The sequence below is a fragment of the Notothenia rossii genome (genome assembly GCF_949606895.1).
Source record: "Notothenia rossii genome assembly, chromosome: 9".
NCBI lineage: Eukaryota > Metazoa > Chordata > Actinopteri > Perciformes > Nototheniidae > Notothenia > Notothenia rossii.
This window is the reverse complement of record NC_136907.1, coordinates 57,497,262-57,513,844: the sequence shown is the minus strand read 5'-3', so window position 1 is coordinate 57,513,844 and position 16,583 is coordinate 57,497,262. Positions and strand designations below refer to the sequence as shown.

Sequence of the window (16,583 nt, the reverse complement as noted above, 5' to 3'; positions counted from 1 at the left end):
AATTTTGCCTTCATATTTTCTTTTAAACCTGCCATAATTCCCAAACCCTACAGTCCTGAGACATAATTTTTCATGGGAAACGTAGGAAAACATCTTGTAGCTTGAAAGATAAAAAAAGTAAGCAAAATAATTAAACAACTTGCCTCTTGAGGGCATGAAGTGACAAAAACCTTCAACATGTCTCCATTAAAACCCATTGTAAATTCAGCCTCACCTTTCCCCACCACAGCAGCTGCACACCTTTAGTTAATCTGCCGAAAAAGGCCACATTATTAACCCGAAAGTACACAAAAAGCACACTTCAGATGCTCAAGTTCCTTGACATGCTTCACGCTTTGAAATTTCACCGATATCTGTTACGGTTCTTCAACAAAACGTTCACATGGAACAAGTTTATCTCTCATTCAGAACAATGAAAATGCTTTCCGCTCACTAATCACCATGGAAACCTTTGATCTCTGGACACGTCGTTAGCTCAAATATAAACACCTGTGTCATGGAACACGATGATGTCATAACTCCGATTGACATAATTAGAGCAGCAGACTAATGACGTGATCACTGGAGTTTAACAGACTGTCTCAGCCTATTCTTTTCCGTCTGATGGAGACTTCATACTGACTTCAACATGTTCCACATATTTTAGACATTATTGGTGACGTATGCTTTTAGTTCTAAAGTTTTCAGTTCAAATATTCTGCTGCTTTTTCATGCATTTAGACTTTTATTTTCTTGTTCTTATTTCACATTCAAGTCCCCTCTATTCATGAACCCTTTAAAGTACCCAGCCACACCACTTATATACCAGGTGCGACTGTTGCTATGTGACTTAATCTTTCAAATACAAGGTTGCTTGTTTGATTCAAGCTCTTGTAGTCAATATGTCAAGGTATTTATCCCTAACATTTTATCAGCTAACTAATGACACACACTCAGAGGATCTTTATAAATGTTTTAAGTATTGCACATCTTTAAACATGACTCTTATAAATCACTTTCAAAACCAGCAGTGATGCACTACAGTGTCAGCTTTTCTAAAATAGAAACTTCAATGTTCACATCTTTCTAAATGATTCTACTTTTCAATGACCTACAAATAATCCTAATAATAATCCCATGTTCAATCTTCCAACTGTTCATATTTGTTGGTCAATTAAAGGTGGGATAGGTAATTTTGGAGAAACCAGCTCGAGTGCGCTAGAATTTGAAAATACACAGCCGGAAAAAATCTGCCACTTCCTTACAGAGCCCCTCCTCCAACACACACAAACACGCACATGACCAATGAGGGCATGAGATAAGTTTGTGCACAGGTGGAAGGGTGACAGGCAGGTAGGCCATCCAGTTATTTTAGCCGGGCCGGCTAAAATGATTGGTCGTGCTTTTTAAAGTACTACGGCTTCCACAGATGAAATTTTTTTATGGATTTTTTGTCAAACACGATGTCGCTGTAGCTCCAATGGACACGGTCCGGTCGTCCCACAATCTTCACCTGTATATCACCTCTCCATGCCCCAACAGCTCTACGTCAAATCTGATATCTCACCATATGCCGTTTCCATGGAAACGCATCCCTCGCCATAAAACACAATGTTGTCGTAACGCCTATGAAAAGGGTCAGAACAGCACCACACTTCAGATAATGGTTAACGGTCCAGCCCTCAACAGCTCTACGTCAATTATGGGGTTTCATCATATGCCGTTTCCATGGAAATGCATCCCTCGCCATAAAAGACGATGTTGCTATAAACTCCTATGAAAATGTTCAAAAAGTGCTCAAACTTCACATGTGTGCTAACAGTCCAGCCGTGAAGATATCTACGGGACAGTTTTGAGATTTCTTCAAGTGCTGTTGCCATGGCAGCACAATGCTAGCCATGAAACACGGTTTTCTCATAACTTCAGTGAAAATGCTCTGAATGGCCCAAAACTTCACAGGTTTGGTAACGATCCAGCCATCAACGCACCTAAGCGTATTATAGGATGTCATCAAATGCCGTTGGCATGGCGACAGATCATTGACCATCAAATTAGTTCAAAGGTTTGCAGTTCAAATATTCTGCTGCTTTTCCAAGCCTTTTTACTTTCTTTTCTTCTCTCATCACACATTCAAGCCCCCAGTGTTCATGTATCATTTCAATCTAAATTCTTCACTTTCTTCCTACACATTACATTTCAGCATAGCAGTTTAGCGTCAGCTTTTCAGCATAAAGCATTCCCACTAGCAATTTCTTCAGGAATCGCATTCTCTAGTTTATTATAGTATTTCAAGAAGCCAACAGCCGGGAAAGGCTAACATACTAACATTGTTTATTAATTGTATTTTTTACGTTTATTTATGTAGTTATTTAGTTACAAATGTCCTTTGTCTTTTGGAAACAACAAGATTATACCACCTGGTGATAAATACTGTTTTTAAGTGTAACAGTTTTCTTCATTCATAGTTTTTTTCAAATAATCTTTGATTGCTTTGAATATTAATAACATTTTTTATTTAAGATAAGTCCACTGCAGACTATAAAAGCATTAAACAAATGTTCATTTGCGTGCAATTTTGTGTCTCAATTGTTTTCAATCTACAAATTGTTGAATTCTATCAGATTGTTACTGCTAGAAAAAATTAATACAAATAATGGACCTACTCTCTGTGGTGGTTTCCTTCTTATTCAGTCCATGAGTATTTTTGCCTTTTTATGCAAGTGTAAATCATTGTTATAACCATGGTAACAACATTTGCGTGACAGGGATACAAAAAGTCATTCATAAATAGAAACAAGAATGCCTGTTGGGTTGGCGCCACACGCTCATATACGTAGTCTGGATCCAGCTTATCGGTGTCTGATCAATGCCTTTCATTAATGAAGCTGAAAGCGAGTTAACTGAGGACACCGTGTTATTTCACTACAACAAATCAATGAGATTCATTAACTTAGCCTGAAGGCTGAGATAAGTAAGGACACACTGTTATTTTACTACAGCAGCTGAGAGGAGTGCAAATAAGGAAATTCCCAGCTTTAAGTCGAACACACTGAGTGCAGTATGTTAGCCAGCTGAGTGAAAATCTCTGCAGGATTTGACCCTCAGCCAATAAACTGCAAAGTCTCTTCATCTCTCAGTCAGACACAATGCTTAGTCATCAGTGAGACGTTAAGCTCAACCTGACAAATCCTCATTAGTAAAAGTTTAAAGGTCTGAGAGAAAATTCTTCCTTTGAGCTGTGTTCAGAAGCTCAGTCTAGTTCCAGGCATGTCTTCAAGGAGGCAGTGTGACATTTTTAATCAGCAGCTGCCGAAAGCTGGAGCCGTTTGTGCCTGACATCTGTTGATAAAACAACCCAAAAAAAGTCCAACACAGCTGACAAAGGGTGTCCAATGGATGATTCACAGTAGTTATAAAAGTACAATCATCTTTGATTTATTTTCATTTCCAACTTGTTCTATTTTCCAAGTGTAAATGTCCTGTTTTCTTTCTGACATCAAAGCTGATTCAAATACTTCTATCTTCTCTATGTCCAGGGTGAACTGATGAAAATATGACTACAACAAACACACACTGTATTCTAATGAGATAACCCAGTTCACAGGGTTTGATATGATCATTCGATGTAACGGTAAACACAGCAAAACACCACTGATATAAATTCACATGTATTTCCATTGATTGCATCAGTGTGTGTAGCCCCATTAAGGCAGATCAATGACTGCACTCCTTCAAAATCTCAAATCAAACAACAAATATAATCGAATGAATCATATATTTTTAAAGCACAAAAGGTCCTAATGTGGAAACTCGTAACCTCACCTGGCTTTTCTGGTAAAAGAGTGGGAATAAAGGAAGACTTTGCCGTTACGGTTAATGGACACACATAGGCAAAGTACCACAATGTATTTTCTAAATAAAGCTCTTCTCTGGCAAAATAACACTCCGTAAAACATGTCTGAATAAGAGTTTACATCTAAAACAGGCATAATGGCTACCATTTAACCATCTTTGCTTAGCTTGTTTTTATTCAGACATGTGTTAGTTGGAAATAAGCTGAGCCTAATGAGAACACTATACATTTGGCATAGCTCTCGGATATTGAAAACAAAATCACACATGTCAATTTCATACTATTGCTAGAGGAAAAGTCAAGAAATCACGAAAGTGAATATGAGTTACTATGTAAAAAGACTTTAATGTCCAAATTTGTTTGCTTCTGGTGTTGCTGGATTAAAATCCACGGCATCACCAAAATCATTAACATTGATCTAGTGTTGCCAACTTTTCAATTGGAAACTAGCTAAAGGGTTAGGTGGTTAGAGTTAGGGTTAGGGTTAAAAATGCTAATGCTAATTTGTGAATAAGTGATGTCAACTATGTCATGCTAAACTGACTAGTTTTAATGTTGAATATATTTGGGCATCCTTATGCAAAAGTAACAACCTCCCTATTCCAAAGTACGAAGACAACTAATGGACATAGTAGAACAGTCAACAAGAAGTGCCACTTTTCTGCCTGAAATCTTTAAATGCAGCAGTCTGAATGGGATGCCAAAGTGCTGATCAAACTTTGAAGATAAAGAGGAGATTAGTTGTTGTCAGGGCCCAGGCTGGATGTGAGTCCAGTGAATGAAAAGGCATTAAAGCCAGACAAAGCTAGGCTATGCTGGCCTTACGCCACTTCCTCTTCTCCACGCTTACACACACACTCAAACCCACTCATTCAAGACCTGCAAGTAAGCAAATGCTTCCGGAAGGTTAGAAATTAATGAGGACTGGGGGCACTAAAAATGCCCTTTAAAGTTTGAAAAATGCTTGTGAAATAAAAACTGTAGGAGGTTAAAAAGACATATAGCATCACCTCACATTTATTTATTCCATTTTTTCCATCTTTATTATATTTAATTTAATTAGCAATAATTTTCTCATATGGATTGTCCACTCTAGATCATTTCTGTGTGTAAAAAATGGAAGTGAATTTGGTCAGAAAACAACAAAGGACATAGCCTGAAGCAAACGATTACACTGACACCATGCAGTCTGCAACAGACCGCACTAAAACCACCATGTCAGCAAAAATGAAAAAACAAACCTGGTAAAAAAAAACATAAACAATAGCACCAATGAGAGTTGGGGGTTTTAGGGGAAAATAAGTAAAGCACTTATTCCTCCCACTGGAAACATTTTAAAACAAATCTTTGATATGTAATGTCAGCATTTTATTGAAGTAAAAACTTATTATTCTACTGCATTGAACACACAATAGATTTCCCTCAGCAAAACGATTTGTATCACACCAAGATGAAAATTCTCTTTAGGCCACCATCTGTGAAAACATGCATTCTTTGCCATAGCCGAATAACATAGGGAGTAAAATAAATCAGACTGAGAATTGTTCTCATCAAGGTGATAAGGGAAGAATGGGTGTTTGACCATCACCATCTGTCTGTTTTTCTCTCCTATCCTCATAGCTTCAAAAAGCTCTGCCGGACATAATGGCCATCTCTCAGCAGTAGAGATAATAATATTATTTGTAATTATGTAAGGCCCACTTACACGTAAGAGCTCATAAACAATAAAGGCATGTGAGAACAAAGAGTGGCTGACAGGCAGCAGCCAATGCTCCAACACCCACCCAGTCGAAAACACACAAATACACAAACACACACACACGCACACGCACACGCACACGCACACGCACACGCACACGCACACACACACACACACACACACACACACACACACACACACACACACACACACACACACACACACACACACACACACACACACACACACACACACACACTACAAGGGCATGCAAAGTCATACTTTCATTTGAGCATGCAAAATGAAAGTAGAACTGACTTTTTTCAGTTAAATATATTGAGTCAGGTCTCAAAGCTCTGGGACCTGATGTTTATTCTGCTCAGTCCAATAAAATGAGGGGTAAATAAAGCACAAAGCATGGTCATAAAAAGAGGTTTACTGTATAAAGTCTACCTTAAAACAAATGAGACTACAATTGGGAAGAGTATAAGCTAATTCTAATGTTAGAACTCATGTTGATTCTGCATATATTTTGGATTCATAAAAGAAAAAGAGACAATCATCTAAACAAAGTTGATAATGGCTAAGGTAATAAATAGCCAAAAGATAGTGTAAGTTCATATTCAGAATTAAACATTCGTGCACAATCTTTCACTACTGGGAGAGCGTATGACTCCACCAAAGGCCATGCTCTTTTCTCAAAATGTTAATGGTAAAAATGGAAAATAGAAAGCATATCCGCCTTCTGTGGTTTGCTGCTATACTGCTGACAAACTGTCAAATTGAACCAACCAAAAACATAACGTTCGTTGGACAGACAAACTAAAGCGTAACGTTTCAGCTTGGTGCAGCACTGGTGTTTACACTGGTATCACGACATTCAGGAAATAGCTACTTAGTTTGTCCAGATATCTAATGTTTGTTTAATCTGCGACTTTACCAGGTTCAAGGATGTGATTTCTTGAGTGCAGTGTTAAGTCCCCCGAGCTAACGTTACTGTAAGCTAGACGTTGGTGGTCGACTAATGCCTAACTATTGTTTTTATGAAGGCTACAATACAGCATATATGATGTATGGGTTTAGGGAGTTTGGCATTGTTGGAAAAAGAACGTTTGATGGAGCTTAATTAGCTAGAAACATAAATAATGCAACCTAAAATAAATTCATTTGTGTATTGATTGTTACAAAAAAAGTATAATTTTGGTATCATATTGACGATATTTGAGGGAAACTCAACTTTACCCATCCATTAATAGCTTCCTCATTTTTAAAGGTCCCATGCAGGAGCTCCAACAAGCCGTTTAGGACAGATAGTGAATACACATACTATACAGAGATGCTGTTTGAGAAACCAATGTGATTTTGGAAATTTGCACGATTTAAATCTATTCTAGTAGACCTCAACAATGGAAATATGATCAGTAGAAAAGGCCATGACATGGGACCTTTAAAGAATCACCAATTGCTTAATCATTGTCTACATGTGCCAATACAATCTTTAGTTAAAGCTTAAAGGGGGTGTAGGTCATTTTGGAGAAACCAGCTTGAGTGGCTAGAATTTGAAAATACACAGCCGGAACAAATCTTCCACTTCCTTACAGAGCCCCTCCTCCAACACACACGAACGCGCACATGACCAATGAGGGCACGAGATAAGTTTGTGCACAGATGGAACGGCTGACAGGCAGGTAGGCCATCCAGTTATTTTAGCCGGGCCGGCTAAAATGATTGGCCGTGCTTTTTACAGTACTACGGCTTCCACAGATGACATTTTTGTATGTATTTATTGTCAAAGCACTTAAGATATTCATTGCTATCGGGATGTTAAGAGCATTCCATGGAATATAACAAAAAGTGTATCTCGAGACGGTTTCTCAAACTTACCTACCCCACCTTTAAGGAAAACCTTTGTAACAAAACTGTCTTTCTGCTAGCAGTGTTTTTGCGGCTGAATAATGTACAAAGATGACAGATGATAATTGATGGTCCTAATTTCTGGATCCACATTGTCAAAGTGAATGTTGACTTTGTGTGACGTATAAGATTCACTTTGTATTCATACATTGACTGAAGTGTCACAAGTATTCTGTCTCCTATAGAGTATTATATTAATCAACTGTGTTATATTCCTGACTGTTTAGTTAAACAGATCCAGGACACCACAATTGTGTGTTTGTTATATTTGTTACACCTGTTGCATTTCTCCAAACATACAGTAACACACCAGGGGGAAAATGTTCCTGTCAAACTCCCACCCACCCACTCACCCTCTCCCTCACACACTCCAAGCTAATTGGGAGTCGCCCCTCGCTGACCTCCCCTCATACTCAGAGTCATCTTCGTGACAGCACAGTCTTGCTCATTATCCCCAACAAGGGTCGGCCTTGTTAGAGCCCCAACCGCCGCACCGCACCTGGCTGACATCACAGCAAACCCTGAGTCCCTGTTGCCATGGAAACCACAACTTGGCAACAACAACTTGGCAATGTCCCACTCCACGGGGGATTGATTGGGTGAGCAATGCAGTGAGAGGTGGATTAGGAAGAGTATTATTGTCTCCCTGGGTGAAGAGGAACGCTCAGGGTCTGATCTTTGGCAGAAACCGAGAGGACGGTGGACTTACTGGAACAATGATGACTGCCTTGGCCCGAAATTGGTCTAACACAAAGATTAAAGAAGTCTCTGATGTATTCATTGCTCATTAATTTGCTAACATGCTGCAGGGATTTAAAAAAGAGTGTGGTGGGCTCTTGCTGAGCTTACTTACATTTTAGACGAATTTATACTTTTTAATACACAACCATATAGTGGCAGTAGTAAATATAGTTGCAAAGCAATTTTGCAATCAAGAGTTTTTTCAGGTTGCAAAGTGCACACTCAACCATTGAGAGAAATGAACAAAACTCAAGTGACACAACGATATGTCCGACAAACAACCATTACCCTCTCCATAGCTCCCGCTCTGCTCCTCTCTCCTCTTAGGGCAGCGGAGAAGAGCGAAAAGCACTCACTGCCTGAGACAGGGAAGCAAAGTGCAGCTGCTATTTGTCATCATCCATTAGTGAACTAGCCAGACCCACAAGTGGAAGCTGCAGTGAGAGCAAATGGTTGGTGGTCACCTGATTTTTGCACCTGATCAGTAGGTATTAATATATTGTGTATACAACGTGGGTCAACCCTGGCTCCAGAGGTGACTTCATTTATAAGCACTCAGAGAGCTAGTCAGTTGAGTTACCTGGTCTATCTTCATTGTGAATGGAGGAAGTGGAGTGCTCTTTATGTATCAAGGGTGTGGAGGTTTGAGTGTGTGACAGGTGAGTATTGCGTTTGATGCAGACCAGACTTTGCTTCCTGTTACAGACCTGCTCTTAACATTTGCCTTAATCCTAACCCTAACCTAGTTTTAGTTGCTTAACCTTACCATAACCAGGTTTTTGTTGCCCTAACCAAGATCATTCCTTAACTTTGACTATACTGTGGTTGCCATGCAAAGATACTTCAGCGAGCAAAACCTTATTTTAAATTGTTATTATTGAATCTGATGAAGGTTTTTTTAAGAATCGTCAAGTATGGTCACTATTGGCTACAGGGTTATGTATAGAGAATGAAATGTTTTGACAGAGTATACAGTTATGTGAGCAGAAAAACATTAAATATAAATGATGTGTTATAATAGAACCCAATGGCAGTTGCAGATGAGTGTCTGGATAGAACATCTCTGCGGTCTAACAGAGAAGGTTACTTCCATAACCTACAATGAGCTTTGATGGGACTCTAAAGACACCTGTTTAAAAGAAAACAAAGTTAAGCTGTTAGGAAACTCTTGAAACTTCAACAATTTTTCCTTGTATCTTTCCTTATTTTATGCACAGACATTAGTTGCAACAGGGCTTCGCTAAGCATGCCATTATGCTCAGGGATAAGTTAGGTTTATATGAAATTCTATTATTTTATGTTTCAGTGGTATTATTCACATTCTGCTGTTTCTTTGAATCATTTGCTCCTCATCCCTTTGAACTGTTGAGGCACTGGCTTTGGCTCTGATATTGGCTTTGGCTTGAATTTCAGACCAATTTACAAGCAAGCTGATGACAACTAAATGTCAGTTTTAAGATTTGTAAAGCTTAACTAATGGAAAGGCAAAACAGTCCTTATAACCATATCAATCTGCAAATATGTGTCCAAATCAAATTGTGATTAATGAAAAGATTTAATTCAATTCCTTTAAATCAGGAGTTGAACTCAAACCGAATCTTGAGAACTCTTTCGTTGATACTCAAAACTCAAAGATATTGCAGCTCAGCAGTAACTTCACACTAAAATGCTACACCATGAAATCCAACAGAAAGGCCTTTATATAAGATGAAAGAGAGATTGAACATATCGAAGGCCTTGGAGAGGTCAACAAACAGAGTTGCACAAAGTTGATGGTTATTCTGCATAATTCATCGCAGAAGCAGTGAATGTGCAGTGACCTAGCTTTAAAGCCCAGTGCAATACATTACACTGCTCTGAAATGACTTGAGGGAGAGGCTTTGAATTAGGTCTATATGTTAACAAATGACTTGAAAATGTAAGACTGGGTATGAGTATAAAAAAAGAAGACACAAATACCAACAGGAGATTCACTATTTGTTGCCAAAATAATACTTTCTTGTTTATATTTTATAAGACATTGGTCTTTTTATTTAACTCTAAATCGCTGCTAAATTCTCATTGTTTTGGCCATGCTGTTTAATTTAATTTCATTATTTTTCCAATACAATTATTTTTCTTTTAACGATATTTCACTGTGGGACTTACGTGTGCTTTGCAGCAACTTATAATGTTATTTATTTGTATTTGTTTGATATAAGGTTCTGCAAGTAAATGTTCTGCAATGGTGATTTTTGCTTATTTTTTCTCATCTCCGACTGCTTTTCTGCTCTGAACAGCTCAAGGAATAAAGAGGTTGTTGACTACGCAACCTATATTCCCCATGTAATCACTGAAGGAGGGGGGCGCCAGCTGCGATATGAATCAGATGCAGCCACGTTTGGAATACAATGACCTGGCAGCGTCTCTCTCTTTCTGAACAAGGTTATCAGCAGAGATTATCAACAGGACAATAGACAGCTGATTCAAATAAGTATTGAATGGTTCTAGCACAAAACGTATGTTGGCTTGTGGTAACATTGGGCTTCAAATTAGTAGTAGTACGGAAATATGTTGGGCCATGGAAATTTTTATGTAACATATGTAATATTATGAAATCTTATTTAATTTTTTCAAATGCCTTAGTGTTAACATAATCCTAATAATTAGCAGTACGGCTTATTACGATCACCATCATTATTTCCCCGGTTGTCCTTCTTACATCATCTTACATAGTCTACAGGGGGAATAGATAAATCAAAAAACACCCGTATACAAATACAATTTTGACTTTGAAGTATCTAAGGCATGCTAATGCTGCTACAAATGTGGGTCATAAGATGCCTCATACTAATTAAGTATTTGTCAACCCCCACTATACTGTATACTTTATACAGTATCTGTAATGGCCTCAACTAGTGGAAGCTGTTTTTTTTTTGTATCTTACTGCAGTTTGCTCTTGATTTTTTTACAACAGTAATCCTTGAGGTAATTAATCATTTAGCAGTTTTTTTATTTATATGCCTGCATATTATATCACAGATCATCTAACAGCTGCAGATATACTGGATATACTGTTAGTTGTGAATGCTCCGATTGTAAAACTGCTCATTGCCACAACTTGTCATCAATAAAAAAAAATTGGCCAACTGTCAGGGAACTGAGGGGAGCTTGGGTTTATTTTTCATGATTTTTGGCATTATTTGTATTGATAATAATAGCACTGTTCACACAAATTACATTGCTGAGGTCTGGCAACATTGCTAATAAAGAATCCCAATGGACAGGAGCAATTCATTTTACCTCTGAATATATATAGTGTCTTCTCATTGCCGGTTTTTTTTTTAGCAGTTGAACTTTGTTGAAGCAATCTTACAACATTCCGAAATGTAAGTTAATATTTTAGCGAGATGTCATCATAACCAATAGAAAATCATGGCCAAACCAATTAACCAAAAGGATAATAAACCCAACAAATCATTAAATTCTCCATATATCATTGAATGTTTTCATTATTCTGTCTATAACCTCTATATCATAGTCTTGAACTGAACTAAATGTGTTGTCAGAATTAATTTCATTAGTGTACACCGCGGGAGCAATAGATACATCATAGATTGACTGTAGATGTTGCACAGGTGCAGTAAATCATGTCTCAGATCTGTCTCATTAAGAGTTTGTCCACATCTCATGTATCATCTTCTTAATATAAAAACTTAATGAAGCCTGTTGAGGCTGCAGCAGCCGAGGCGAGTCTTTGGAAAAAGGATGATAGCATGCTCTTTACACCTCTCTGAACCATGGTGGAGTGCATCACTTTTTGCACTTTTCACCAGGGATCTAACTATAGGTTGACTCCACCATACGCTATGAATCTTTAGCAATTAGGCAGAGGAATGGAGAAAGGGGTAGAGGATTGGGATAAAGGTGGTTTACTATTGTACCCCAGAGTAGCAGGTGAATGTACTGTGAAGACTTTCTTCTTCATGTAATGCTGTGTAGGGGTTTAAAGCAACGTATTCAGCAACATTTTGGATAAAAAGCTCTCTGATTGATAGTGGTAAATCAGTGGTAGCAAGACGGGTGGCAAGATCAATCTGAGCGGTTGCGTGGTGTTTATATCAGGCCTTTTTTCTTTTTAACATATTCTCTAAAGCTAGTCAAAAATAATATAACCTGAGAAGGTGACAGTACCCAGCTCAGAATCAAGATATATTCATCAGCCTGTGAAAAAGAAGTATTCATGGTTTATTTTTTAAGCAAAAGTGGGACCTTTTGGAAAATGTTGGGTATTAAATGAAAAGACCAAACCACTAACCACCTTTTGGCACTTTAAATATGAAGCTGTCATCGTGTAACCATCAACTAATCCAGGAAGTTTGTTCAGACAACGTAAAAAATCTTGCACATTACCCCATTGTTAACCACAAACTGCTGTTGTTGTAAACTCAAGATATAAAATGTTCAATCTTTATAATATTATGTGAGAGTCAAGGGTGCTGTAAGGCAAATGTTCTTATATTTGCAGTATTCAAGCTAGTTGTCTTTATGCTAAGCTAAGCAAATTGGCTGCTAGCTGTAGCTATATTTTTAGCATTCAAACATGAGAGAAGTATTGACCTTCATCTCTTAGACTCAGCAAGAAATTAGACACATTTCTGTAGATGTTGAACTATACCTTAAAAAGGGTCACATGACAACATCTTGGATACCACAGACAAAGTCAAGTTTCGGTATACAAACACTAGAACCAAAGTCAACTGAGGGATATAAGGAAATTATATGTTTTGATTCAATCAAGATTTAATTAAGGGTTGCAGGTTTTTCCATCGGTTTAGTGGGCGGGTACATATTTCACCCACATGATATAGATATAAAAAATTATAGGAACAATGATCAGAATTCTCTACGATAAGAACAGATTATTATGACTGAGCATGTTTCACACTGCCATATATACACTGATCATTGCCATGTTTCTAATGATGCCAAACATCTACTCAAACATACTGTACATGCACAATGTTCAACAGGGCTCTCAAGTTTTGAACAGAATTCAGAGTGACATTTTGGCAGTGGTGTTTGATACTCCAACTTCTGGCTCCCCTCAAAGTTCCCATGAAGCCTTCTGTACCGCGAATGTCAACGGGGGGGGGGGGGGGGGGGGGGGGGGGGGGGTGCTAGTGGAGCATGAAGCCCTCTGTATCGCGAATGTCAACGGGGGGGGGGGGTGCTAGTGGAGTATTAAGCCCTCTGTATCGCGAATGTGCTAGTGGAGTGCACGCGTCTCAAACAAGCCTGGTTTGTTTACAAAATTGCGGCGCGAATTGGTGGGCGGTACCCTGGAAAGAAATCTCTGCGTGAGAAATACAAGGTGTGGCGTGTGAGCGTGTGAATGGAGTGAAATGCGAGCTCTGGTTGATAGCCTGTTGATAACCGATTCGGTAAGATGTTTCACTGCCTCAGCTGGCCTAATCAGAAGCATCTCTCTGGCTTCCCCCAACCCCCCCCCCCAAATACCCATCACATTAAACTTCTTATTAAGGCCGAGAAGCTCCTCCATCTTGGGACTGATCTGTGATCTACAACACGATAGCCCTTAAGAGAAAACTCAGGAATTAACTTCAAATGAGGCAAATATCCGCTCTCTGCCAACCAGAGAGCGGATATTTTAAGGCTTTATGAGGACTAATTCAATGGGCACGAGCAGGCCCCGATTTCTGCCAGGTCACAGAGCAGAAATACACACACAATTAAACGAGAGCATAACATTATGATGCTCTCTGCTGAAACACAGACATCCTGGCAATCTGATGAATGAGAGGCATTACTCTACAGAGGGGAGGAGGGACAGCTTGGAGCTGATCAGGAACACACTGTGGTGTTTTTGGTCATCAACATGGAGCTATTGGAGCAGGCCGGAGCTGGAGCACACAGACAGCAAAGGTGCTCTGCATCCACTCCACATGCCTGCTGATGGCTGAGGGAAATGCATATTCCCATCGTCCCAGCATCGCCCTGCAAAAGGCGACACAAAGACGGCGCAGCCCGGCCACGATGAGCCGCTGCCACCTGTGATTATCGCACAAATATCACTCACATTTAGGTCAATCTCAAAGTAATAGGGTTTTCGCATCAGCAATCCCCCCGACACCAGCCCCTACTCCGACCCCCACACACCATCGGAGGGAAGGATGGATGGATACATAGATTGATGGCGAGACTAGGTGAAATGGGGAGGGGGGGGGGGTTCCATTTTTAAGTCCACGATGAAAATGCAAGCGCACAACAGCCCTTTAACGCATCATAATAATACAAAAACACAATCAAAACCACGCCTCGGTATTCAAATAAAATTGCAAAAACATCTGGCACACTATTCGAACCAAACAGAGCCGTATTCCCAGCAGGCTGTCACATTCTAGCATTTTTTCGAGCACAGATGGGAGGTGTGAGACGAGCGGAATGAGGAAACTGGAATGACATTGCGCCTGCTTACTGTAAAATAAATTCCCTCGGGGGATGGAGAGCCTCCCTTTTCCCTCTTGACTCCCCTCCTTTCCGACGTGCGATTTTCCCAAAATTCAGACCATGCAAAGCGGGTTGTCGGTCATTCCACCCTCCGAAGCATTTGGTCCGGCAGCGCAGTGTGCGAGAGGAAGAAGGCAAGAGCCAGCATCCGAGAGGAGAGAGCCAGCTGTGGGGAGGAAATGAGGAAGGAAGGAGCGGCCGGGCCGGAGAGCTGCGCACAGGAGAGGAGGCAGAGCAGAGGTGCTCTCTCGCTCTCTCGCTCTCTCGCTAGATCTCTCTCTCGCTCTCTCCCTCTCTCTCTCGCTCTCTCTCTCTCGCTCTCTCGCTCTCTCTCTCTCTAGTTCACAATACAACACCCCCCATCCCTGCCAGACAGACTGACAGACGACTTGGGTACCAGTGTCACCAGTGACCCCCACCGGGGATGAGAGGAACTTCAGTATGGAGGCTGAATAATGCCAAAGAGAGGCAAAACCTGGAAAATGAATAGATAGGCTACTATGCAAGTTGCCTACACGTTAGGATCCTGGTCTGTATTATACAGAAAAATAAAACCCTCTCTCTTTTGCTCCATACCCAAATCTCTAAAAACTGTGGTACGGAGCTGATCCAGATTTGCTGCCAATATGACGTAATATAGGAAATATGGGCTGGCTTTACGCCCACGACCCTAACAGAAACATTGTTGTCTCAGAAACAATGTGTGACTTGTTTTGGAAGTAATATGGTCTGTGTTTACATTAGCAAGCATCGCTAACACTCAGAGCTAACACTGTACTGGAGGATGTAAAAGGACTCACTTTGTGGTAAATCCGCAAGAAAAAAAGCATTTCAGTTCCATATTGTTTCAGAAAGAATCCTTGATGTGGTTTGGAAAATAATATGGCGTTTAATCACGGCAGCACTTAGCTGGGTATCTGCTTCGCTATGCTGCTCTGCTACATGTGGCTGCAAAGGGGGCGTGGCCCCGTAGCTATAGAGAGGCAAAGTCCCTCCCTTTCCGGTGGAACTCATGGGACCTTATTTCGGAAAAATTATGTATTGATGTCAATGGCGAGAGAAAACATATCTTTCGATCCCGTTTCCATGTAAAAAAAGTCACAGTTTGTCGTAAAACTGTTGAAATATAAGAAAGATACGCAACTAGAAAGACTACAAATCCCAGAGTCAAGTAAGTGATGTCATAACTGATAATATAATTATTAAATAATTGTTTTCCTCCACTAAATATAAGAGAGAGCTAAGATAAGATAACTTGATTGTTATCATAGCAGCAATGGGTCTTGCTCGTTCTTTTGCTTCCCGTCTGATGAAAGGACCAGGAGTGGCTGGATCAAGTTAGCTAACTAGCTAGTAGCAAGCACGTTAGTTAGCATTACAGCCTTAGCCTTGTCATTTGCATTAGCCGTAACATGAAGTAACATTAAGTAACCCAAAATATTAAACAGTAAGAGAAGTAGTCATTTTTCGTGAACCCTTTGAAGAGAACTGTCATACCGATCATCATTCTATAATACACAGTTTAAGCCCGAATGCCCATGCTACATTAGCATCGGCGATCTTTTTCACTTCATGCTATCTGCACAAATGGTTAACATTGAACATTCAAAAGATCAGGCAGTTCAGGGAGAATCGAAGGAAGGCAGGCAGGCAGGCAGCTTTGCATGACATTCTTCTGGACGTGTTTCTTTGTGGTGATGATGACAGTAGTGACGGCCATGGTGACGTGTGTTGTGCAAGACCAGAGATGTATTTAATTGAGCGGTTTCATACAAAAAAAATTGTTACTTCACAGTTTTACGGCAAAAATAAAATGTTTTAACTTGCAAAATGATCTTTTAAATTGATTAATATATTGTTCAAATATAGCATAATAGGTGAGCTTTG

General features: G+C 39.7%; 1 protein-coding gene across 1 annotated transcript in view; it reads right to left on the bottom strand.

Moving 5' to 3' along the window:
* Positions 1–14,993, bottom strand: part of LOC307019916 (catenin delta-2-like) — a 195,494-nt gene extending 180,501 nt beyond the window's left edge. Inside the window, exon 1 of the mRNA XM_079651016.1 lies at positions 14,665–14,993. The gene's annotated coding sequence lies outside the window, so the exon portion shown is untranslated. The remainder of the gene's footprint in view (positions 1–14,664) is intronic.
* Positions 14,994–16,583: the final 1,590 nt, after the last annotated feature.